Here is a 26514-nt window from a genome sequence, read left to right on the forward strand (position 1 = left end):
TATTGAGTTGTAAAATTTCTTTGTATAATTGGGATAAAAGATATAAGTTGTACATATATTTTCTCTTTGGTTTCTGTTTTCATTTATGTAGTGTCTTTTATGAAGCAGTAATTTTAATTTTAAGAAAATTCAACTCATCAACTTTTTCTTTTATCTATTATGCTTTTGGGGTTCTATCTAAAAACTCACCACCAAATCCAAAGTCACATAGATTTTCTTCTATGTTTTCTTTTAGAAATTTTATAATTTTCAATTTTACATTTAGGTATATGATCTTTTATAGATAATTTTTGAAAGTTTTAAGGTTTGCATCTGGGTTCAGGTTTTGCACATGGACATGAAGTTGTTTGACCATTATTTATTGAATTGGTGATATTTTCTCTATTAGACTCCTTTTGCATTCGTTTCAATTTTCAAGTTCCTACATTGTGTGAGTATATTTCTAATTGAACTAATTGCTTTCAATTCATTTCTTCAAATCTCAAGGTTTCTAAGGACTCTAAAATTTATATCATTTTTCAGTAGGAAACTGAAACACAGGCCAATCCTACTCTTTAAATATGTTTAAGCACTATTTTACAATATTCTGATAACTGACAGGCATACTAGTAAGTTCCTTATTAATAATTTATAAATTTCAATAATAACTGAGCAGTAAATATATTTTATAAATAATAGACTAAAAGCAGGAATGCATTTTTATAGTTTTTTCCAGTTGTTTGAACATGTATTTCATTTACATCAATATTTTATCTATATGAAAGAAGAAAAAAGATAAATAAATGTATAATAACACTTGTATACATCATCTACAACATACCAAACACTAAGTATTTTAGATATTTTTACATATTTTACTTCATTTATTTTTTCTTTTTAGCTCTTTGTGGTGATATCTACTGCAATTTTTATTTAACAGAAAAAATCAATGAGGCAAAGAGCTCAAATAACTTTTCTAATTTCATACATCAAATCAGTGTTGGTTTCATTGTGGCTTCAAAATTTATTCTGACTTATTTTTGTGCTCTGTCCTTTAAAGATTAGTGAAAATGATTAAAAAAAAACTACATTTTTAATGTTCTTTTAACACACTTGCTTTCTCACATTCATTAATTATTCAAAATATAATATCCTCTTTATAAATAGGTCCTAATTTTAATGAATTGAATTCACGTTACAAATAATTATTTAAATGAAATTTTTGGCTGAATTTAGAATATTTTTCTTATGTCAATATTATCTTATCCTTTTGTGATGATGTGCACAAATATGAAACATGTCAACCTTGAAACTTCCTTTTTTTTTCATCTGGTATGTTCATTATGAGATTTCTTACTTTGAGATCTTGCATAACTCTTCTACTTTGTGAGTGTTACTAAAATTAGCTACTATAATCAGTACTTAAGTCTAGTTAACTGCAGTCCACAAACTTTTACTAAAGGTAAAGAGACCAATGTCTCAACCCTACTGAATGTGTTCTTTCATATAGGACTTTAGTAGATGGTATTTTTTTCTGGAAATTCTTTCTTCTTCATTCATATTACTTTTTATTATCAGTTTGCTCCTTTGACTTGCTTTGACACTGGAATGTGATAACGACTGATATTGTACCTGACAGACATTTTAAATATGCTTACATGATTTTACTTGCCCTCTTGCATTTTTTCTAACTTCTGCGTGACAAGCGTATCTCAAGGAACTGATTTTCAGTCTAAGTCTTATAGTGAATTATAAATGAAATAGTAAACATAGTTAAACCACGGATGCATGAGCAAGAAATATATGTGTGCTGTGGAAAGCTAATGAAATTTTCTGATTGTTTATTATGCAACATCTACACAAATATCTGGCTAAATCAAACACAATGAACTATATACTTTTCTGTGACTAATTGATGAAGTGAGGGAATCACTATGTTAGGGAATGTCAGAGCTTCTATTTAAATTGGTGTATTAGCCAAGGTTCTCCAGAGAAACAAAACCGATAGGATATGTGTTTATATATAGATAGATTTATTTTAAGGAATTGCTCATGTGATTACTGAGGTTGGCAGGTAAGAAATCTGCTGGAGAACCAAGGAAGAACCAATAATGCAGTTCAAGTCTGAAGGTCACCTGCTGGCAGAATTCCTTCTTGCTCAGGGGAAATTAGTTTTTGATCTTTTAAGACCTTTCACTTTTGTTGATTTGTATGAGACCTACACACATCCACATTATGGATGGAAATCTGGTTTACTCAAAGTGCACCAATTTAATGATAATCTCATTGGAAAAAAAATCACAGAAACATTCAGAATAATGTCTGAGCAAACATCTAGGCACAGTGGACCAGCCAACTTTACACATAAAATTGTCATACTGGGTAAAGCTGAATCATATAAATTTTAATATTTTATACTTGTCTTCATATTGAGGACCAGTCTTGAAATCTATTAAAACAAAAGAAGAAAGAAAAAAATAGTTCATTGCCCAAATGTAGACAGCAGCTGTGCTTTGTATGACTTTATAGTTTTTTTTTTTTTTTTTAATGTTTAACTATTTATCTTGAGACAGAAAGAGTGTGCATGAGCAGGGGAGGGGCAGAGAGAGAGAGGTAGGAGAAAATCCCAAGGAAGCTCCACACTCAGATGGAGCAGAAATCAAGAGTTGGACACTTAAATGACTCAGCCACCCAGGTGCCCTATGACTTTATACTTTTAATTGAGTGTTTTCAGGATCATTAGTAGTCAATACATAAAATCAACAGATTTTTTAGGTAAATATCTGGGTAACTTGTTTCTCTTGAAAAATCAGATTTGTCACCACATGGCAGCAATTGACTCCCTGCTTTAGATTGTCATTCCCCGTTTGATTTGCCATGTTCTTCACAGCTTATGTGTAACACTGATGTCAGTATCAGTTGCCTTTATTTTCTTACTTGCACTTTTCTTATACTCTGATTTAGATTAAACAATTATTCCATGGAGGTATTTCAGTACTTTGCATTACTTGAGAAATATAAAATCTTACAGATGATAGAATAAATTCATTTTAGAAGAACAGAAGTGTATAAGTTCTTATTAGATTTATTGTCATGGTTTCTGAGACCAAAGAAGGCTCTTTTAATTTTGAAATTTTCTCTGAACTGCTTGAAATATTGCCATTTATAATACTCTTGTTGAATAACACTAGTTTTTCAGTTCCCGAATTGCACTCAGTATCACCTGAAATGATAAATTAAACATAGAACATCAAGCTGCTCTTTAACGCCAAGGCTCATTTAATATAACTGATCACTATGAAAGCAAACAATGAACAATTAAAAAGAGATCCTGTCCATATAATGTATATCGAGTATTTTAATTGTCTTCATTAGGGATGCATGAAAAAGCCAAAATGTGTTTTGGTTGTGGAAAGTAATGATCCAAGATAAAAATATATCAACAGGGGAGAAAAATAGCACATAAAACTATATCTGATTTGTCACCTGGAATTAGAAGCACCTTTCCATGACATAATATTGTCAAACCTTTGATTCAGTTATTAAATGTGCAGATGATTAAAGTACAGGTTGGTCAAAGAAATCCAATTAACAATGTAGATTATTCTTGGAATGAGCTACTACTTTACACATATTGGGAGCAACTTAAAATGCTTCACATCAAGAGAAGTCTTGATGTAAAAGGAAATTGCAGACAGTATGCATTGTAATAATACAAAGCATATCTGTCAAAACTATTTGTTCCATAAAAACTTTAAAAAATGGAATTGTTGAACCATTATATTGTACAACTGAAACTAATATAGTACTACATATTAACTAACTGGAATTAAAATAAAAACTTAAAAACAAACCAACAAAAACAAACGAAAAAACTTTGTTTCAAAACCAGACAATAATTTTAATGTTGGATTTTTCAACTTGTGCACTACTGACATTTTGGTTAAGATAAATTATTTGTTTGTTCATTTGTTTTTAGTGAGAATCTGCCCTGTTCACTGTAGAATGTTTAGTAACACCACTGACCTTAATCCATTAGATGCCAGTAACAATCCTCTAGTTGTGACAAACAAAAATATCTTCAGATATTGTCAATATCCCATAGGGCAACATCACCTCTAGTTTGGAAATATAATTTAATGTTACATCTTCTTAAATATAAAGACACGTCCTATGGCTATTCAAAAATAGCACGAAATATAAGCATGCACAATAAAGATATGTGTCTAAAGGAAATGTGGGCCTAAAGAAATAATTTACCTAAAATTTATAGTTTCAGGGAAGCCTCGGTGACTCAGTTGGTTAAGTGGCCAACTCTTGATTTTGGTTCAGGTCGTAATCTCAGGGTTGTGAGATTAAGCCCCACGTTGGGTTCTGTGCGGGGCATGGAGCCTGCTTAAGATTCTCTCTCTTTCTCTGTACTGCTCACACTCGTGCTTTCTCTCACTCTAAATAAATAAATAAATAAATAAATAAATAAATAAATAAATAAAATTTAAAATCTTAGAACATGGGGTGCCTGGGTGGTTCAGTCAGTTAAGAGTCCAACTTCAGCTCAGGTCATGATCTTGCAGTTTGTGAGTTTGAGCCCTGTGTTGTTTGGGCTCTGTGCTGACATCTCAGACCCTGGAGCCTGCTTCAGTTTCTGTGAGTCCGTCCCTCTGTTCCCCTCTCTGATCATGAACTGTCTTTGTCTCTCTCTCTGTCTCTCAAAAATAAATATTAAAAAAATAATAATAAAATAAAATAAAATCTTAGAACATGGAACACAAAGACTACACTCAAGATAATTAATATATGCATTACTTCACATGGTTACCATTTTCTTCTTTCTTTCTTTCTTTCTTTCTTTCTTTCTTTCTTTCTTTCTTCTTTCTTTCTTCTTTCTCTTTCTCTCTTTCTCCTTTTCTTCCTCCCTTTCTCCTCTCCCTCCTCCTCTTCCTCTTCCTTCTTTTTCTTCCTGTTCACGTGTGCATGGTGAGGACACTTAAGATCTACCCTCTAAGAAAATTACATATACACAATAAAGGGTTGTTAAATATAGTCACCATGCCCTATGTTATATCTCCAAAATTACTCATCATAGTCATTTATAACTGGGACTTTGTAGCCTTTGGTCAACATCTATTTGCCCATCGCTCCAGCCCCTGGTAACCACTACTCTACTCTCTGCTTCTCTGAAACTACTTTAGATTCCAAACATGTAAATGAGATCATTCACTATTCGTCATTATATGCCTGGCTTATTTCACTTAATAGGTTCATCAGTGTTGTCACAAATGGCAGGTCTTGTGAATAATCCTGCAATAAATAGGGGAATGCAGATATCTCTTCAAGATCCTGATTTTATTTCTTTTGAATATATACCTGGAAGTGGGATTGCTGGATCATATGACAGTTTTATTTTTAATTATTAAGGAAATCTCCATACTGTTTTCCATAAAGGTTGCATTAATTTACATTCCCACCTACAATGTATAAAGGTTCTCCTTTCTCCACATCCTCTCCAACACTTCTAATCTCTTGTCTTTTGATAATAGTTGCACTGATGGATGTAAGGTGATAGCTTATTGTCATTTTGATTTGCATTGAAGATTAGTGAAGTTGAGCATGTTTTCATATATGTGGTAGGCATTTGAATATCTCCTTTTGTGAAATGTTTATTCAAGTTTTTTGCCAACTTAAAAATAATTAAGCTTTTTATTTTGAGAGGGACAGAGACAGTGTGAGTGGGGTAGGGGCAGAGAGAGATGGAGAGAGAGAATCCCAGGTAGGCTCCACACCATCAGCACAGAACCCAATGCAGAGCTCGAACCAACAAAACCATGACATCATGACCTGAGCCGAAACGGAGAATCAGACACTTAACTGACTGAGAAACCCAGGAGCTCTTCTTTGCAATTTTTTAATTGGATTATTTTTATTTTTTTTACTATTGAGTTTTATGAGTTCCCATATATATTTTGGATATTCATCTCTCATCAGACATATGGTTTGCAGATTATTTTCTCCCATTCCGTAGGTTGATTTTTCACTCTGTTGTTTTCTTTGCTGTGTGGAAGTTTTTCATTTTGATGTAGTCTCACTTACTCATCCTGCTTTTGTTTCCTGTGTTTTTATGTCATATCCAAAAAATCAATGCCAATACCAATGTCACGAAGTGTTTCTCTATGTTGTCATCTAGTACTTTACAGTTTCAGGCCTTATGCTTCATCTTTAATCCATTTTGAGTTGATTTGTGTGGGTATTCTAAGGTGAGGATTAAAATTCATTCTTTTGCTTGTGGACATCCAATGTTTTCAGCAGCATTTGTTGGAGATATATGCTTTACCTACTTGCATTCTTGGAACTCTCGCCAAATGTCAGCTGACTATTATTTGCATGCATTCATCTTTGGCATCTTCTGTTCCATTTGTCTCTATGTGTGTCTTTATGTTAATACCATACTATTTTAACTATTATAGCCTTGTAATATATATTAGAGTTTTATTTTTGTTTATTTATTTTTAAAATTTTTTTCAATGTTTATTTTTGACAGAGAGACAGAGCATGAGTGGGGGAGGGGCAGAGAGAGAGGGAGGCACAGAATCTGAATCAGGCTCCAATCCAGGCTGTAATATATATTGTAATTTTTAAAATGTGATGCCTCCAACACTGTTCTTGTTCAAGATTGTCTTGGCCATTCATGGATTTCTATAGTTCCATATACATTTTAGAATTATTTTTTATATTTCCATAAGAAATACAATTGAGATTTTGATAGACACTTCATTGAATCTGTACCTCACTGTGTACAGATTGGACATTTTAACAATACATTAAATCTTCCAATCCATGAGCACAAGACATCTTCCCATTTATTTCCTAATTAATTTCTTTTACAAGCATTTCATAGTTTTTGGTCTACAAGTCGTTCACACCTTAGCTGCTTATGTTCAATATTTTTGTCTTTTTTGATGGAATGTAATTATATTGTTTTCCTAATTTCCTTCTTAGGTAGTACATTATTAGTGTATGGAAAGCAACTGATTTTTGTATGTTGACTGTATATTCTGCAACTTTACTGAATGCGTTTATTAGTGCTAACAGTTTTTTGTTGTTTTTTTTTTTGCAATTGATAAAATGAAACTGAAATGATTAAATGATTAAAGGAAAAGACCACCTTTGAAAGTTTTGGATGTGTCTACATACTTCAGGGAGTTGGAGGAGGTCAGAATTTATTAAGAATTACAAGTTGGGAGGCACTTGGGTGGCTCAGTCCACTGAGCGTATCACTTTGGCTCAGGTCATGATTTCACAGTTCATGGGTTTGAGCCCCATGTCAGGCTCTGAGTTATTAGCTCAGAGCCTGGAGCCTGCAGCCTGCTTCAGATTCTGTGTCTTCCTCTCCCTCTTTGCCCCTACCTTCCTTGTGCTCTCTCTCTCTCTCTCTCAAAAATAAATATATAAACATTAAAAAGAAAGAATTTTAAGTTGGGTTCAAAGCACTATTTAAATTTGGGGGCTTGATAAGGACTGAGTAAGAATCACATACAGCAATCCAGAATTGCTGGAAATGGCCAGGAGAGGATTTTGAGAAAAAGTTCAAATAATCTTAGGGTATTAAATTGTTTGTTGAACTTTTCCGATAAAGAGTTAATGGTTTTCCAAGAAGTACCTATAATGAACCATGGAACCATTAGTGGGGCAGAGCAGTTCTGGAAGAGTAAAGAAGTACTAATAATAACAGCAGAATAGCCAACTTATGTTAATGTGGGCATTAAGGTGTGATTTAGATTCTCAGTGTCCATTCTGAGTGTGGGAATACATAGTTTTAAAGCATTAGTTCTCAATTGTCTAATCTAGTTCACAGTGTCATGTTTTTATCTAATAAATGAAGAGTTACACAGTTCACTGCATTATTACTCTTTTAAATACTCTGTTTTTCTATGCTTCTAATTCCCCTGGGCTTTTTCTCTACATTCTCAAAATAGTTTTATTTAACACTAAACTGTGTCTATTTTCCAAATTAGCATTTGTAGCCTATTGCATAAAAGCAATTTGAAGTTTTACAACATGGTTAAATATTCTTAGATCAACAGAACACAATAAAATTTCAGTGATAACGAAATTATCCATTTCTTCTTGGTAACTTATCAAAATGTTTTATCTTATATTTTATAAACAGTTCCTTAATATATGCTTGTTTATTAATGAGTTAATATCATATTTACAGAAAGTGAATTTAAGAGCTGCATTACTTATCTATGATTTGAGGGCAAACATTTAAGAAAAGAGGGCATTAAAACATTTTTTTTTCTATTTTGCTAATTATCTATCTGGAAGAACCAGACGCTCCATTTACCAATACTTCCCTTGCTCTTATTTCCATATCCCATCTCTTAGGTTGTAGAAAATTTAAATTCTTTGACATTTTGGAAGAGGAAGAGTTGAATCAACTGTGAAATGTTTTCAGTGTCCTTGAATTATTAAGCGAAGTATACTGTTTCCTTCAGGTTTGGTGGTGTATCTGATGCACTTGTTAAATTAATTTCCAAATAAATAGACTCCAGATATAATTATGATGCATAAAAAAATCTTTAGTAATGCACAAATGTAGAAAAAGCTCTGGATACACACACACACACACACACGCACACACACACACAACTCTTACTATTTATTTGGCATGTGATCTGTTTTTATACATTTTCCAGTGAGTAAACATCAGCAAGGTGTTTATATGAAGTACTAATTTGCTATTCATCTTACAATAAATTTACCTAGTGGCTCTTAGATGGCTCAATGGGTTGAGTGTCTAACTTCAGCTCAGATCATGATCTCGTGGTTCATGAGTCCAAGACCCACATCAGGCTCCCTGCTGTCAGAGCAGAGCCTGTTTCAGATCCTCTGTCTCTTTTTCTCTATCCTTCTACCTCTTGCACTCTCTTAAAACTAAATAAACATTAAAAAAATAAAAATAAATAACAATAAAATGAATACACTTAATCAGTGTAATCCTACCAAATCCTACAAAACACAGTGGGTTTGTTAGGGCCATATCATGTATTAAAATTATTCTCATAATTCCTCAGAAAAATGCCTCTAGAATTTTACATCTATAGTTAGTAATTATTTTAGACATGGGAAAATACTATTTTGATTTTGAGGAAATATTCAAATTTTGTTAAGAAGGAAGTCTGTACAGGGGCGCCTGGGTGGCGCAGTCGGTTAAGCGTCCGACTTCAGCCAGGTCACGATCTCGCGGTCCGTGAGTTCGAGCCCCGCGTCAGGCTCTGGGCTGATGGCTCAGAGCCTGGAGCCTGTTTCCGATTCTGTGTCTCCCTCTCTCTCTGCCCCTCCCCCGTTCATGCTCTCTCTTTGTCCCAAAAATAAATAAACGTTGGAAAAAAAAAAAAAAAAAGAAGGAAGTCTGTACACATCAGACCAGATGTACTTCACAGATTTATTCAGAACATTTCATCTTAAAGCAGTAGAATATACATTCCTCCTAAGTGCACATGGAACATTCTCCAAAATAGATCACATACACGGTCATAAATCATCCCTCAAAAAGCCCCCAAAAAGATCAATATCATACCATGCATATTTTCAGACCACAATGCTATAAAACTTGAAATCAACCACAAGAAAAAGTTGGAAAGACCACAAATATTTTTTTCTGTATCTATACATCACATCAATAGAAGAAAGGACAAGAACCACAGGATCCTCTCAATAGATGCAGAAAGAGCATTTGACAAAATACAGCATCCTTTCTTGATACAAGTTGTCAAGAAAGTAGAGATAGAAAGAACATATTCCAACATCATAAAGGCCACACACAAATGACCCGCAGTTTGTATCATCCTCAATAGGGAAAAACTGAACTTTTGCCCTAAGGTTAGGAACACTATAGGGATATTAACTCTCACCACTGTTGTTCAACATAGTACTGGAAGTCCTAACCTAAGCAATCAGACAACAAAAAGAAGTAAAAGGCAAACAAATCAGCAAGGAAGGTATCAAACTTGCACTCGTTGCAGAAGACATGATACTCTACATGGAAAACCTGAAAGACTCCACCCCAAATCTGGTAGAACTGATACATGAATTCGGCAAAGTTGCAGGATATAAAATTAATGTACAGAAATCAGTTGCATTTATATACACCAATAATGAAGCAGCAGAAAAAGAAATCAAGGAATGAATCCCATTTACAGTTGCACTCCAAAATCATAAAATACCTAGGAATAAACCTAACTAGAGAGATAAAAGATCAGTACACTGAAAACTATAGAAAACTTATGAAAGAAATTGAAGAAAACACAAAGAATTGGAAAGACATTCCAAGCTCATGGATTGGAAGAACAAATATTGTCAAAATTTCTATACTAACCAGAGCAGTCTACACATTCAGTGCAATCCCAATCAAAATAACACCAGCATTCTTCACAGAGCTAGAACAAATGATTCTAAAATTTGTATGGAACCAGAAAAGATTCGTGAATAGCCAAAGCAATCCTAAAAAGAAAACCAAAGCTGAAGGCATCTTAATTCCAGACTTCAAGATATGTTACAAAGCTGTAATCATTAAGACAGCATGGTACTGGCACCAAAACACACATTAATCAATGGAACAGAATACAAAGCCCAGAAAATGACCCAAGAGTGTACAGCCAACTAATTTTCGACAAAGCAGGAAAGAACACCCAATAGAAAAACGACAGTCTCTTCAGTAAATGGTGTTGGTAAAACTGGACAGCGACATGCAGAAGAATGAACCTGGACCACTTTCTTACACCATACACAAAAATAAACTCAAAATGGATGAAAAACCTAAATGTGAGACAGGAAACCATCAAAATCCTAGAGGAGAAAACAGGCAATAATCTCTTTGACTTCGGCTGTAGCAGTTTCTTATGAGACAAGTCTCCAAAGGCAAGGGAAACAAAAGTAAAAATGAACTATTGGACCCCATCAGGATAAAAAAAAACTTCTGCATAGCAAAGGAAACAATCAACAAAACTAAAAGGCAATCAACAGAATGGGAGAAGATATTTGCAATTGACATAGCAGATAAAGAGTTAGTGTCCTAAATCTATAAACGACATATCAGGCTCAACACCCAAAAAACAAATAATTCAGTGAAGAAATGGGCAAGACACATGGAGAGACATTTTTCCAAAGACATCCAGATGGCTAAAAGACAAATGAAACGATGCTCAACATCACTCATCATCAAGGAAACACAAGCCACAATCACAATGAATACCACCTCACATCTGTCAGGATGACCAGAATTAACAACTCAGGAAACAATAGATGGTGGTGAGGATGCAGAGAAAGGAGAACACTTTTGAATTGTTGGTGGGAATGCAAACTGGTGCAGCCAATCTAGAGAACAGTATGAGGATTCCTCAAAAAAGTAAAAAATAGGGGCGCCTGGGTGGCTCAGTCGGTTGAGTGTCAGACTTCGGCTCAGGTCATGATCTCAGGATCTGTGAGTTCAAGCCCCGCGTCGAGCTCTGTGCTGACAGCTCAGAGCCTGGAGCCTGCTTCAGATTCTGTGTCTCCCTCTCTCTCTGACCCTCCCCCATTCATGCTCTGTCTCTCTCTGTCTCAAAAATAAATAAACATTGAAAAAATTTTAAAAAAGAGTAAAAATAAAGACACTTTATGACCCAGCAATTGCACTACTAGATATTTATTCAAAGGACACAAAAATGCTGATTTGAAGGGGCACATGCATCCCAATGTTTATAGCAGCACTATCAAAAATAGCCAAATTAATAAAAGAGCCCAAAATTTCATCAACTGATGAATGGATAAAGAAGATGTGGTGTGTGTGTGTGTGTGTGTGTGTGTGTGTATCTATCTATCTATATCTATATCATCTATATCTATATCTATATCTATCTATATCTATCTATATTACTTGGAAATATTACTTGGTGATCAAAAAGAATGAAATTTTGCGATTTGCAAAAATGTGGAGGAAACTACGATGTATTATGCTAAGTGAAATAAATCATAGTAAGACAAATATCATATGATTTCACTAATATGTGGAATTTAAGAAACAAAAATGATGAACATAGAGGAAGGGAGCCAAACATAAGATAACAACAGAGAAGGAGGCAAACCATAAGAGAGAAGCAAACCATATTCCCTTAAATACAGAGAACAAACTGGGGCTTTCTGGAAGGCTGTTGGGTGGGGCTGTGGTCTAAATGAATGATGGGCATTAAGGAGGGCACTTGGGATGCCTACTGGGTATTATATGTAAGTGATAAATCACTAAATTCTACTCCTGAAACCCTTATTACATTGTATGTTAACTAACTTGGATTTAATTAAAAGTTAAGTAAATAAATGAATAAACAAGAAGTAAATCTGTAGAAGATGGATAATCAAGCTGCATAATAATATTTTGTTTGAAATAGTGTGAAGTATTTCTAAAAGCAGTTATAGAAGATAAATTTCAAAATTATTTTGCACAAAGTAGCATTATTTAAATAAGCATATACACTTTTGAAGTGAATACCTTAAGGAATACCAAACTTTGGGCTATGCAATTTGAACTGGACACTGCTTCTATATTATTATAAAAATAATTTTAATTTTTGCATATGGATAGTAATGCTTTTCTTGCCATGTTTCTTCATTCATTATTTCAGAAAAGTGCATTTTGTCAAGGAAATAGAAATAAAAATCAGGTTTTTAAAAAATTGTTGCTTTGTTACTAAAAAGTATAAACCAACAGAAAACAATTATCAATTATTTTGTCACATTTTATTAGATATGCACTAATAAATAGATGTTGTTTCTTCAAATACAAAATAAAGTTGTGAAACATTTGATACATAGGAAGTTTGACCAGATTAAGTAGTAAGTCCACTCAAGAAAGAGGATCCCAATCTAGGACACACGTTGGAGTTATTTTAGTCAGGTAGTGACTGCCCGGTACCACGATTAACTAGGTGGATTAGAGCGGGAGAAACATTTAACATCTCTGAACTTTATAGGACATAAAAGGCAAATCCCTCTAATTGTATAGTAATTTAATGCACATTCTTCCCACTTCCTGAAAATCTCTTCAAATATTTATCCCTCTATCAATCTTGTATAGATTGCACTTTCTACAAACTACCTCTACATCTCAGCCTTTCAGGGTTTGGCCTGAGTCTTAGTTTTCATCCTGTTCTTTCTCCAATATTAGACTTCTCTGTTAGCTGAATGTATCTGATCCTCTCAGACACCTCAGAAAGCTTCTCTCCTTATGACAATCAACTTTATACAGTAGTATTAGGAGATGCACAATGGAAGGTAGTATTGTCATAGTAACCACCACCTCACCCATTAGGATGCTGCATTTTCTTTTTTAGTTGTCTGCATTTCTTTACCCTTTCCTACCATAACCAAATCTATTTTTCTCCTCAAAATGTCAATTCCTTAGTTGAAGGATTACCGGTGTTCAGTTTTACAAATTTATGCAATTATAATGCAAAATCCATTTACTTCCCAGTAATTGGAGTACAGCCATCACTGTGGGAATAAAAGCAATGCTTACAGTTCAGAGTAAGGAACAATATCATATCGTGCAGCTTGTGCCAAAAAGGTAGAGCTCTACTTGGCCTCTGTGACACTCTGAGCATCAATGTAGAATTTTAATTGCAGTTTGTCTCTTTTGCAACTAAAAAACATGTTCTAAATACTTTTGAATAGCATTAATTCTGCAACTAAATTAAGGCTCTCACATTATTTATGTTGATATACTAATGTTTCAGCAGGAAAAAAGCAATCTACAGGTAATACTATGTAGCTGTGTAGTATGTGTATCACAGTTATAATTTAAATCAATTCTATTTCCTCGTGGACCTTTTCTTGTTGTTATTCGTGACAACAAACAACACTCATGATATATGTTGTCTGACCTACTTTATCTTCTTACAGCCTCACACTTCTTGCTTCATGATAAGTAATGTACCTAGGCTTGTTAATACCGTTACCACTATCCCAGGGCTAACAATCCCAAATTGGAATCATTTTTCTTAGAGCTCTACAGTTACTTATAACTCATATTTTCAAAAAAAGAAGACATTTCTTGTTTGTTGTGAAAGTTCTTTTCACACAAAAACTAGCATTTTGTGCTAGCCATTGTTTAAAAGCGTATCACTGTGCAGTTTACATAGATAACAAAACAAACTATAACTTTCTCTTTAAAGCCTTTTGCTTAAGACTATTTCCTAAAGGTAAGGTAGTTATCAGTCTACACAATTTACCTACCAACTCTGACATCATTGTTTCACCTAACAGATCCATAGATCTGTATTTTCATTTCTACTTCCTCAACCTCTAAGGCAATTCAGATTTATATCTCTAAACATGTAACTACTGGGGTCAACTAATCAGCTACTAAGAGCAACAGTACTCTCTATATGATCTACCTGGTTTGTTCCCATAATTCTTTTTAAGCATTTTTTAGGTCAATTTCCTAGTTAAGACTCCATTTATTCATTCTAGCACCTACGATGTCTCAAGCTTGTTAATAACCTCTGACTGTTTTTATCAGAATGGTGCCAGTCATTTCAAAGACAAACTCCTAACTCCAGGCAATCCCTTACTTCTCTCCTCAACTTAAATGGCTGCTCTGTCACAGCATACAAATTTATTGCCCTCTTCTTTTGTCTGGTTCATTTCCAATCCTGTAATTTGCATGGCACACAGATATTCTTGGAAATAATTCCTTCTTCCACAGTATAAAGAAGTATATCTAGGTCTGTTGTTTCCTTTATATGGCATAAAATCATCTATATCTCTGTTGTCTTTCCAGAAAAAGAATTTCTTAATAATAAATTGCTTCACAAAATATCATTCTTTTCACCGTGATCATCTTTGTTATCTTGGCTGGCAATTTTTCCCTGCATAAAATGTTATTGACTAGAACTGCATAAAATATTCCAGGAGAAGAGATATGATAATTTTTTAGAAAGAATTAAAATCAACAAATTCTGAATTATTATATGCATGCAAATGAACTTTTAATGTATCATTGTATTTAAATATATGTATATTACATACTCAAGTTGGTTTCCAAATTGTAATAATTATCTTTGTTTCAAATGTAATGAAGTTGAAAATGAGAGTTTAAAGAGAAAGGAAATATTTCAAATGATTACTTTGATTAACTGAATGATATCTTTGTGTATATGGAATCAAAAGAATGACTATTTTAATAAATTAACTCAAGCAGTCATTTGATAGGTAAAATTCATATAAAGCAATTGCTTGTCATCATGTAGCTGTGCTAATTTGCCAGATTATTTAACTGTGTAGGATTTATAGAAATAGAGTCACAACAGATTTATCTATAATCAAAAACACTTGTATATTTCAATCGTTTTGAGAATGTGACTTCAATGGTTTAAATACATTTAAATGTTACACAATAGTTAACTTTACATTTCATCTGAACACTATTCCATGCCTTTTCCCAAGTTAATCCAAATGATGCTTATTAACTCAAATGAGTTATTCCTTTTAACAATAGAATTATTAAACATATTTCAAATAATTAAATGCTAAATACTAGCTGGCACAATCAGTTGATTTCTCTTATCTCCCATAATTTATTCTTGTCCTTTGTCACATTCCAGGAATTAAAGCATCATAATAATTAATCCTGTATATTTTAACTATGATAGTTTTTCTTTCAGATTAAAGATTTACTTTTAGATGAAGTATTATAATATATCGGTATTATTTGTACATGTAAATAAAACTACCCCAAAACAACAGCAAAACAATGAATAAGAGACTCAGTTTATAATTCTTATTTTTCAAGTAAACAGAAAACTGAGTAGATATTAGGAGTTAAATTTTATCTCCAAGATATTTTGTTATTATTGTTATGACTGGTTGTCTACGACTACTGACCTCTTAAATGATATAAAATATGCAGAAATTACTGAGCTCAATTCTACCTTTATGTGCTATTACAGAAATACTAAAGTGATAAAATTGGCCTGCCTGTATGTTCTACTTTCCAGATGTCCTAATTCTCTAGCAGATAGATATAGGGAGCAAGCCTAAGGCAAGCTGGCAGGCTGCAAACATCCCCTACCCCCAGGTGGGATGTGTGTGATATCCCTCAGGCACTCCTGGCTGTCCAAGGACAAAGGACTGATAGAGATCATAGTCCTGCAGGACCTGCGTCTCCATCTATTTACAAATATTTTAGTAAATCACAAGAAAAAGGCAATCTTATCAATAGTCTAATAACCAGAAAGTCATAGACTCAGTTTCCCAGAGCCCCAACATCACCCCTCCACAGTGATATGGGAAACAAAGACAGAAGAAAATGGCAGTTAAAATTAAATTTCCTTATAACCTGCAGCCCATTGACAAATACTTGAGGCAGGCAGAGTAAAATATTTCTCCAGGAACTCCTTAGTGTCTTAAAGTTAATGCTTTGCTAGAGGGAAAAACAACCTTAACTTGACAATAGCTAGGCCTCCATTATCCTGTACATCTTCTTTAACATATGAAAGTCTCATTGGAAACTTCCCCTGGACTTTACCTCCCCCAACTCCCAAGTATATAACCAGTGTCTCCTCATGGTCCTGGGGCAGCTCTTCCTGTCCAAGGGTCCTGTCCCCATGCTTTAATAAAATCACCGTTTTGCACCAAAGACTTCTTCAAGAATTCTTTCTTGGCTGTCTGCTCTGGCCCCACGAACCTCACTATCATCCCAAAAAACCTCATCAGATATTACTGGTACTCCTTACAATTCCTTAATTCTACCCAATGTACAATTGGAATTGGAAGAAAAGTAGCTGTACCTAGAGAGAAGCATTTCATTCTAATTTATTTTATGAGACTAATAAAATCTTGATATCAAAATGAAACAAAAATATTATGAGAAAAGGAAACTACAAACCCAAATATTCATGAATAAAAGAATATATACATATAAATTGATATATAGATATAGATAATTTATAAATTAAGATATTAACAAATTAAGTCTAGCAATATATAACAGACAGTGATAAATTACATCCAACTTATGTATATCTTAGAATATAAACTGAAGCTGAAGCTCAGAGCCTGGATTGGAGCCTGATTCAGATTCTGCGTCTCCCTCTCTCGTTGTCCCCCACCCCCCCATTTCGTGTTCTGTCTCTCTCTCTCAAAAAATAAATAAACATTTAAAAAAAAGAAAAAAAATTAAAAAGTTGTTCAAAGGGTGCTCTATTGGTTAAGTGTCTGACTTTTGATTTCAGCTCAGGTCTGATCTCAGGTTGGTGACATTGAGCCCTGCATCAGGCTCAGCTCTGAGAATGGAGAGTGCTTGATTCTCTCTCTCTCTCTCTCTCTCTCTTCCCTCCTCCCCTCAATAAATATTTAAAAAATAAACAAAAAACAATTTATATAATTTCCATATATACAGATTAAAAACATATGACCATCTTGATAGGTACACAAAAAAGTAATTAACACAATTAAAGATAACACTTAATGAAAGGTTGACAACATTCAACAATTTAAAAATAGAACATAGAAGGACACATTTCTGTCATAAAAGATATCTTTCTAAAAATACCACTACATTCATATTAGAAGTTCAAGATTAGGAACAAGGCTAGATGTTGATTCTTACCACTTTTATTCATCATCATACAATTCTACATATAATCATTGGTGTATTTCTTGAGAATGTGGGGCAACAGAAACTCATCCCAGATGGGGATATAAATTGGTACAGTTATTTTGGAAAAGTGTGTTTTCATAAGAATATTTCTCTGGAATTGAAAAACTGATTTTAAAATATATTTGGCAATAGAAAGAGCTAAGAATAGCTTAGGGTCACTTGAAGATAAAAAATTTACTTAAAATCAATTTCTGTAGTTTGTTTCATGTTGGAGAATGAATTTTGACAGAAGTCCCATGGTAATTCAAAGGGAAAAAAACAATCAGTACAATATGGATAGGATGTATACTAGTAAAACAAAATATAGAACCCAGAAACAGACCTATCGACATAGGGAACAATAGCATGAAGTTGAAGAGGCATTACAAAGAAATATGGACAGGATAGACTTTTTGATGAATGGCACAGGTACACCAGTATAACCACATTAAAAAGGAAGATAAAACAATTGTTTTGTTTTGTTTTATACTTTATCCACAAACCTAAATAAATAAATGAATTCTGAGTCGAATAACTAAACATGAAATAACAAACATGAAGGTTTGATAATAGAATACTGGAAAATATATTCATTATGTTAATAAGGGAAAAAGTATTTAGATAAGACTGAAAAAAAAGTCTTTTCATAATGACAGAGGTCAGGAATGCAATCCAAACTCATAAGTGCATTTGAAACCTCTGTTTCCCACCCATCAATATTAAATTGACCAAAATGAATAATCTGGTCAAGCCCAAAGTCAAGAGGTGAGGAAACGCAATCTGCTATCATGAGGCCATCGCAAGGGTTTAGATATATAATACCTGCTCTGGAGAGAAAAAATCAAGATCAATAATTTGGCCAACCACAACTTGAACACAAGCTAGAAAGAAAACATTGACCTTCATTTATTTCTAACCAGATATTAAACTTCTGCAATAATGAATTTTTCATTCATTTTTAAAAAAATTATGCATATCATGTTTGATAAATCAATGTATTTATTGAACAATGGGGAGCACAACTATAAACTTTCCCTCACACAAACAAAATTTCTCTCTAGTAGAACCAAACAAGACTTTTAGACACTGCCAATTTAATCTGGAGGCATCAGAAAACAAATTGATCCAAATTGGACAGGACAAAAATTCAAGGTTTAAGGTAAAAAATCAAGTGTTGTATATTATTTTCCATCTCATATAGATTCTATTTACAGTCCTTTTTATTTTTTAGGTGTAACTCAACTTCATTCACATGTATTTCTAGTGTTTACAGAAATATATTTCTAATGAAATATCACAATTTTATTATTCAGTGTCTCACATTGTGCTTTGACTCATTGTGTTTTTGTTTTTTATTTTATTTTTTTTAATTGAGATAATCTGCAAAGGGCTTACTTGGGAACTGCACAAAATTTGAAATGTTTCATGAATTTGTATATCATCCTTGCATAGGGGCAATGTTAATCTTCTGTGTGTCTTCCATTATAGTACATTTAGTATTGAAGGGATCACATAAATGTATTATTTTGACATGTGTGGTTTTAGCAATAATTACCATATTTCCACTCAGATATAAAAAAAGTAATTTTTACTAAAACTACAGAATACGTTTATATAATGATATTAGTGCTTTCTCTATAAAATTATCATTTTTTAGTCTATCTTCCATTCACTCAATTACTTTGAAATTGTGAAAATGTACTTTGAAGCAAAGTGATCTGGCAGGATATCTCATGTATATTTGAATGAATATAAGTAAAATATTTACGTGATCTTAACATGGACTTATTATTAAATGAATTATACCAGTTCTCTATTGTTATATAAAACTTTGAAATGAAGTGAGCAAATAAATTATGCAGATGGGAAAATTGAATTGAACTGATTATTAGCTACCCACCTTACCCCTTCGCAATGAAATTCAGAACTCCACATTGGCTGTATACAACTAACATTAAATTAAATATGTCATTGAGTTTTCAACAGCAGCAAAAGTTACAAGTTACTGTGTTTTTATGAGACACCTTAATTTATAAAAGAATATTGTAGATTTCAAATGTTTTCTCTAATGATTGCAGGGTAGTGCAATGGTTATTTAGGCTTCTTTGGAGTATCTTTTTAATAAAGATTAGTTAAAAGAAAGGACTAATAAGAGAAATTCAGGTAGAACATTACATTTCAGACAATTATTTTTTAAAGCTAGAAAAATTATCTATTGCACCTAAACTAATGCTGTTTTTGTATTTATGAAACTTCTAAGAAAAATGTGTGATTTAACAATATCTATCTTTTTATTCTTATTTAAAAAAATATGTTGGATTATTACTACAATTTCTTTTGTTGCTGATACCACTACAAATGCCTTCATGAATGAAGGCAAAAATGAGTAACTATGAAAATATATGGACTGAACATCTACACACACACAAAACATAAACATATACATATTTACACAAATATATATACAGTAGAAAAAGGAAATGTGTTTCATTTTGCACAATTTTTTCTCAGATTTCTAGAAGAAAACTTTGGGAATACAATTTTTTAAATTAGTAATATGCTCTACAGAGTAGGATGCATCAAAATGTCAATATTTTCAACTTTATTAGCCAAAAACCAAAACGAAACCTTGAATTAAATAGTTGACAATTAAAAAGTCATAAGACTATTTGAAAAATACATTTGTCAGAATAAAAATAACAGTATCACATGAAGAACAGGTAAGGATAATAAACCAATTAAATGCATAAATATATACCATGTAAAATTATCATTTTAGATATGTATTTTTAATTTTAATTTTGTAATGTTTATTTTTTAAGTAGAGATAGAGCATGAGTGGGGGGGGGGGCAGAGAGAGAGAGAGAGATAAAGAGAGAGAGAGAGGGAGACACAGAATCCAAAGCAGGCTCCAGGATCCGAGCTGTCAGCACAGAACCCAACACGGGGCTTCGTAAGATCGTAACCTGAGCTGATGTCTGACACTTAACCAACTGAGCCAGCCAGGTGCCCCAGATACATATTTTTAGAGTAAGATAATGTATATAGAAACTTTTTCAGAAATATTTAAAATTTTTATTCTGTTTTAAAGATAATTTCTAAGTGTTTATTTATTTATTTTGAGAGAGAGGGTGGCAGAGAGAAAGGTAGAGAGAGAATTCCAAGCAGGCTTTGTGCTCACAGCACACATCTCACAAACCATGAGCTCATGACCTGAGCCAAAATCAAGAGTTAGTCGCTTACTGGAGTGAGCCATCCAGGTGCTCCTATTAAGATAATTTTTTAGAAAAGTTTAGGTTCATAGCAAAATTATGGGGAGTTAAAGAGATTTCCCATATACCTCCTGCCTTCACAATAGCTAGCCTTCTCCGTTATCAACATCCCCCACCAGTTTTGTACATTTGTTACAGCTGATGACCCTAAACTGACAGACCATAATCACCCAAAGTCCAAAATTTATATTATGGTTCCCTTTTGGTTTTAACATTCTATGGATTGATGAATATATAATGATATGTATTAATCATTATGGTAATATACAGAGTATTTTTACTGCACCAAATAACCTTTTCCTCTACCTATTATTTATCCCTCTACTTCCCCAACCCAAATCTGGCAACTCCTAGTATTTTTACTGTCTCCACAGTTTTGCCTTTTTCAGTATGTCATGTAGTTGGAATCACAGTCAGTAGTTTTTCCAGATTGATTATCTTCATTTTGTAATAGGTATTTAGGGTTCTTCCATCACTTTTCCTGGTCTCATAGCTCATATCCTTTTGCACTTGAATAATATTCCATTATCTAGATGAACCACAGTTTATTATCTCTTTATCTACTGAAGGACATTTTGGCTGTTCCTAATTTGGGAATTATGAAAAAGATGCTATAAACATCTGTGTGCAGATTTCTATGTGAATGTAAATTCTTAACACCATTTAATAAATACCAAGCCTCCTTCTAACAACCATATGAGTGAACTTTGAAGCAGATCTTTTTAAGACTTTCAACAGCCATTTGAGTCTGGAAATGGATTCACCACAGAGAAACTTCAAGGTGACTGTGTGTCCAGCTAACAAACTAATGATAGAGATTTTGATCCAGAACCATCTAGATAAAATAATTCTTTGATTCTTCTCCTACAGATATTATGGGAGAAAAAAGTTTATTAATTTAAACCATTAATTTTAGAATAAATTGTTACATAGCAATAGATAACTAATGTGTATGATATTTTCAAAAACTTAGTCAACTCATATTTTTTTGAGCACCGACTGAATGCCAGATATTGTCCAAAGCACTACAGATACAATTGTCAAGAAGAGATAGGATGACTGATTTCATTGTGCTAATTTCCTTTTTTTCTTGATTAGTATTTCTTGCCCTGTTTCAATTTTCTTTTAAATAAAATTTTAACTATATACCTTAGTAATTGAGGGTAATTATTAAGTATTTAATGTGAGACATATTTCACATTAAACTCATTTCTTCATCATAACAATATTTTGAAATAGAAATTTGTGCCAATTACTAAGCTGTTATTTCATATAAACACCAAATTTACCCTTCTATATCCTGTGATTCAAGGGCTAGACTATGCAAGCTGGTTTAAACTTTAAAGTCTGGTTATCTATGAAATTTTGCCAATTTGGAGTATTTTAGAGAAACTAGAAGGCAGGAGGGAGTAGCAAGGGATATGTTTCTTCCTGTTTTCTTACACTTCTACTCAATGTTGCCTTGGCCGCACTCCGGGCTGGTAAGGAGAGGTGACTCTACTCTCTAGCTTTGTTTGTTACTCCCAGAAACAGCCTTATTCTTACTCTTTAAAGGTGCCAACATCAGAAACACATCCTTAAAGGTCTGGGTTTTAGAGCCACAGGGTCCTTTTCCAAATGTCTAGGTTCTTACAACTCCAATTCACACTCCATTTTTTCTACAGGTCTGATCATGATTCTTCTAGTAGTTACTGTTTACATATTACTTTAATGTTTAATATTCAATATTTCTTTCAGTTATGCAAAACCTGAAAGCAATTCTTAACATTAAATTCTCTCTCTTAAAATGCTTAGTGTGGTTTCTGTGTTCTAAGTGTGCCCTAGATACTATAGCATTTTTTTTTTCTCATATTGCTGAGGGCCATAGAATCTCTGAGTGGAAGTGCTGAGTTGAAACTTATATGTTGTGGCCAAAGAGCTCTTTCACTTAACAAGTAATCTCTTTTGTTATGAGTTGTTACACATAGTTTTTTCAAAATTATTAGTCTTAGATATTCTAAATTAAAAAATAATAATCTGCTTTACGGGTGCCTGGGTGGCTCAGTCGGTTGAGCATCCGACTCTTGATTTTGGCCCAGGTTATGATCCCAGGGTCATGGGATACAGCCCTGCATTGGGCTCTGTGCTAAGCATGGAGCCTGCTTAGGATTCTCTCTCTGTCTCCCTCTGCCCCTCTACTCTGCTCATTCTCTCTCTCTTAAACGAAGAATAATAATCTGCTTTAGATCTGAGATAAATCAAACTTCTAAGAAGCATACATTTTACCCAATATCACGTATTACTATTAATTTTGAGGACACAAGCATTTGTGAAGTAAAGGCAAAATAGAAATAAGTCGGTAACAGCCAACTCAGCCTCCCCATTCCTTTCATACCACATTTGTATAAGATGTGAACTAGCATTTATATATGAGGATAACAAACGATACTTCACAAAAAAGAAATATTTCATTTAAGAAACTTCTTCCATTTTATACCTAATAATTTCATTATTTAATACTTTGCAAAGAGCTAACAAAGAAATCTATACATTACAGATCTGTTTAGCATAATAATTCTAAAGAAAATAGATACATTCTATGACAAATATTCCTTAGGTAGGGGCTCATTTATAAATACCATTAATGCTTTTACAGTGAAGTCTGTCAATAGCATGTTTTTAAGGGAGTTTTATTGGACCTTTTCTCCCCTCCACCACCCTGGTCTGTCTCTAGAAAAAATAAAAACATACATTTCAGGTCCACTATTAAACCTTTTGTTCTCCAGCTGATAGTTGCTTAGATATTTTTCTTATCTTTGTGTTATGCCTGTTTTTTATAATTTTAAGTGTATAGGATTTGGAGTATTATACTTTCAGTGCAGCATGATTCTTGCTTTGTCTCAGAATTTAAGTTGTGCTCATTCAAACTGTTGTTATAAATTGTTACTATTGGGATTTTTGTTAACCTTTATAGTTTTTATTTTAAAATATGTGTGAGATATACATATTTGTATGTATTAATGTGTGTTATTAATATATATAGTTTATATATTTAGTTAGTGATAAGAAACTTAATATTATATAATTACTAATATACAGTTATTGATACATATTAATATATAGTTAGTGATAAGAAAACATAGAGTTTAATTGGATTTAGACAGAATATTGCTCATGGCATTGAAGAGAATATGAACTTTATGTTCACACTCGATTCCTTTGTCCTTCAAGTGTGGGAATAACGCAGAACGTGCCTAGGTAGATGCTGAGTACATGGTGATCTGTGTCACAGTTGAGATATACTCAGGTTAGTGAACTTTGATCTTACCAGGGACCACTGATGAACTTGTCCACACTTTGGACTATGAGAAACATTTTATCCTTTCTTTTTTTCCCCCTGGAATATAAGCAAAACTTCTTCAGAAGAAGAAAAGATAATTTGACCTGCACTATCTCCACATGTAAATAAATCTGTTTGCATCACTTGTGTGGCTATGTTGGTTAGACATGCAACTCTTGGTTTCAGCTCAGGTTGTGATCCCAGGGCTGTGAGATCAAGCCCCGCGTTGGGCTCCATGCTTCACGTGTGCTCTCTCTCTCAAAATAAAAATAGAATACAAAATTAAAAACAATATATCTGTCCACATGGGGACACTCTGTCTAGCTTTTATATCTGTTAATGCATAGAACTGTAAAGGTGCCAGAGACATGAAGAAGGATCTCCCAGTGGAGATACAAGCTTATGATATGTAATGCGAAAAATAGAGGCATTCCTTTCTTCTGGATCATCTTTTACCATGAAATTTAGTCTACAAATATAACAATGTGCTTGAATATAATGATCAAGATAAATCTTCCTTTCTTTTCAGATCATACAATGGGGATCAGTTTAATCCTAGACTTCATATCAAATAATACGAGACTCATAGAAAGCATGATAAGCGTACTCAGCAAAGGTCAGCAAAAAGAAAATCTTCATCCTGTATCCACATATCTCATTGATTAAGAAATTTGTTAAATAACACTATTCAGAAAATGACTGGCTTTGATATTTGCCTTTGATATAGAAAGAAAAATACTTCACGATAATAAAATGACACTTGGAGATCAACTTGATGGCTTCCTATGGATTTACGTATCTTCTGTAGCTTCTTGCTTACCAGTAAAATTTCTTTATCTATGTTATAAAATAACTCACATAACAACAGAATTTATGTTGGACAAATAGCATATTTTCTTTAGATTTTATAATTCTAGCATTTTCTTCAAAAGGCAATAAAATATTAAAGTAAAATATGCAAATATATCCAGAGTCCTCCACATCTATGGCATCCCCTAGCAATGGTGTGATTGGACTTCCTGAAATGGAAATCCCAGATGTTATCAGATACAACAAGCCCCATTTCTGAATTCTTTAAGAAAAATCTGAATGGTAAGGACCAGCACACACATAACATGGTTGGTGTCCCTGAATAAGAAATAAAGCATAATGAATTAAATTGTAAGGTAACAGAGAGAAACCACATTAAGAATGGGCTAACATTAGCTTTGGAACATTTACTGAAAAATACAAAACTAAAGCATACATTCATATCTCATTTCTTGAACTTTTCCCCCTTTCTTATGACATTACATTTCTGGAAAGAAAATAAAAGTGGCTCTGCTTTCCAGCTATAAGAATAATGAGTACAGGGGATTTAATGTGCAACATGAAGACTATAGTTAACAGTGCTGAATTATATACAGTAAAGTTGTTAAGAGAGTAAATCCTAAGAGTTACCATCATAAGTAGAATTTCTTTTTTTTGTTTCTTTTTTCCTTTTCTTTGTATTGTATATTTTTAGGAGATGATGGATGTTAGCTGAACCTATTGCGATAATCATTTAAAAATATGTGTAAATTAACCCATCACGCTGTACAGCTTTAAACTTACACCAAGATATATGTTGGTTATTTCTCAATAAAACTGGAAAAATGATTCTGCTTTACTTGAATAAAGTTGGAAATATCTTAATTTTAAAATTCTTACTCTTAAAACTATTCTTGAATGATGAATCACCTGGTCTGATTATTGACTATTTTCAAATTTTATAAGTATTTACTTGTAATAGCATAGAGAATTCAGTGAGAGCAATGACGGAGTCTAATCTGGAGGACTGAGCAAATGGCAATGGTGATCTTCACTCATTCTGGTACACATTGTCCTTCTGCTCCCCCCCAATGGCTGTGGTAGATACTAGCTACCAGTAATTTTCCCTGTTCTAAATGGAATCAGATAATTTCTGTAAGTGTTGGCGCAGTGACATCTGGCTTATACTAAAGATATTAATTAAATATTCATTTTTTTCCTCATTCCACTCTGTTTTCTCTCAAGAATCTGAAATACAGTGTTTTTTATTTCTTGAATGCACAAACTATTATAGATTAGAGATGTCCATATACGAATATTATCAGACTTGGTCTTATATAGGACTTGTGAATCTTCAGGTAACATTAGACACTTCTCCCAAGCACCTTAAAATATTGATTTCTTTAAATCAGCTTTAATTTGTGTATAATTTACGTGAACAAAAAGCGCCAATTTTAAGTGTACAGTATCCAGTTACCCAT

At 33.1% G+C, this 26514-nt stretch overlaps 1 non-coding gene across 1 annotated transcript; it reads right to left on the bottom strand.

Moving 5' to 3' along the window:
• Positions 1-19060: 19060 nt before the first annotated feature.
• LOC112864858 (U6 spliceosomal RNA) lies at positions 19061-19165 on the bottom strand. The gene has a single exon (XR_003224016.2). It is a non-coding gene; the product is annotated as a U6 spliceosomal RNA (small nuclear RNA).
• Positions 19166-26514: the final 7349 nt, after the last annotated feature.

Source organism: Puma concolor, chromosome E4 (assembly GCF_028749965.1).
Source record: "Puma concolor isolate L17-30 chromosome E4, mPumCon1.1.hap2, whole genome shotgun sequence".
NCBI classification, from domain to species: Eukaryota; Metazoa; Chordata; class Mammalia; order Carnivora; family Felidae; genus Puma; species Puma concolor.